This window comes from Athene cunicularia (genome assembly GCF_003259725.1).
Source record: "Athene cunicularia isolate RWA chromosome 6 unlocalized genomic scaffold, athCun1 chr6_part1, whole genome shotgun sequence".
NCBI lineage: Eukaryota > Metazoa > Chordata > Aves > Strigiformes > Strigidae > Athene > Athene cunicularia.
In genome coordinates this window covers 16,023,049-16,024,937 of record NW_020799105.1, presented here as the reverse complement: position 1 = coordinate 16,024,937, position 1,889 = coordinate 16,023,049, and positions in this window count along the sequence as shown.

Below are 1,889 nucleotides of genomic sequence, written 5' to 3'. Positions count from 1 at the left end.
CCACTGAGTTTCTGTTCTCTTCATGTCATTGGAGACTGAAACATAAAATACTATTAAGGCATATAAAGGAATGGAATTTTGTATAAATTTGAGTAACATGAACTTTAAGTTCTGGGACATTACATTGATTGTTCTACATGGAATTATTAGAGAACAAATTTCTTCATGTGGGCTTGTCTCTAGAGAGTGTGGTTGTGGAAGACTAGTTAAATTAATGGAGGAAAGAATATAAATCTGATGATAAATTATTTTTGGATGTTAAATCAATAACTGTAGTTGTGCAGATTAAATGCATTGCATCACTTAGGCTTTATTTTGTAACATAATGAGAATATAAAGAAACAAAACAAGCACTAAAATCTTCCTGTAAAAGTTTCAAAAGGAAATGTCTATTTTCAAGATTGGATGTTGAGCACAGATATAACACATCATGTTGACCAAGATTTTAAAAAGTATCCTTGGAAATTATTTATAAAGTTAGATTAAAATTAAAGGTGTAAAGATGGACATAATCAAGCATTATGTGTGGTGGTACCATCTTATCACTCAGTTTACATTCTGCTGATAAATCAATGGCATCCCTGAAATAAACAAAAACATCAGAAACAAACGTGAGCTGAGTGGAGGATGGGGTAAACATTTCTTCTGAGATTTTTAAATTTGTTGCCCTCCTAAAGAGCTGACCCTAGCCCTGAAAAGAAAATGAAGGGAATAAGTCCACTGCTTTCAAATGAAGAAAGCAGATCTGGTTTGAAGTTTCTAATTCAGCCTTTTTAGCAGAATCTGTCATTATTTTGAATTCTATCCAAGCCTGCAACAACTTCAAAGAGTGTCAGGTACATGCAGTGCAAAGCTCCTGCTATACAACTCAGTGTACAATATAACATGTCTGAGAGGAATATTGATTTTTCACAGAGCATGAAAAACAGTAAAATAGGAAAACACTTTAGCATGACCTTGACTGCCTGCACAAATAACCTAATGTTTATATCTCAGCTTACTTTTTTCATACTTGTCTGAAGGCCTTTGTGGACTTTTTCTAAAGACAGTAGTAGCAGTTCTCTGTAGACTTAAGTTGCTATTTCATTTTCATGTAAGATTTTTACCTAGGTGAATTGAGATGCATTCTGGGACATTTTGGGATAATATAGCTTCACCTGAAACTCTAACATCGTACAATCAAATGTCTGTTTCCCACTTAAGTATTAATTCTTTTGACACTGTACTTAAGGACTTTTGGGAAAGAAGCAGAAAGGGCAGGAAGAGGGATAGGCCTGAAGAAAATAAGTCTAATGAGACCAAATAACTTAACAAAATACTTGAGTAGTGCCATCAATAGACTTCTCAGACTGCGGTTTTGTGATGGCTTTAAACTGATCTAAGTATGAGGATCTGCAATCCTACCCTGTTCACACTTTTGAACCTACTGGAAGTCATGGCAGAAAAATCTGGGTGTTGGACTGCAGGGAAATCTGCCTTACTACTTCAGAAAGCTGACATGAGAAATAGAAAATAAGTCTCTGGATATCTCACATGTCTGAAATATGACTGTAGAAAACTGGTTGCTTAATTTAAATAAAGAAAATTATCTTTCCTGGTTAGATTTTGGAATAAACCCATGCAGTATCCTTTAATGTAACATCAGCACTACTAAAAAAAACCTCAACTGCATTATGTTCAACCATGGTTTCCATGAATTCCGATATAATCGACAGTCATTTGTGTTTTTATCTCCACTGACATGTCCAGTTATTGTTATGATGGGTGAAATGTGCATTTCTGAACTTTATGCTGTAGTGCTCCTGATGCATGGGAGGAGGTACTTCAGCCATAGACCAGTGTCCCACAGACCTCCCTTAGTAAGTCAGAAAGGATGGCAGAGGATAGTA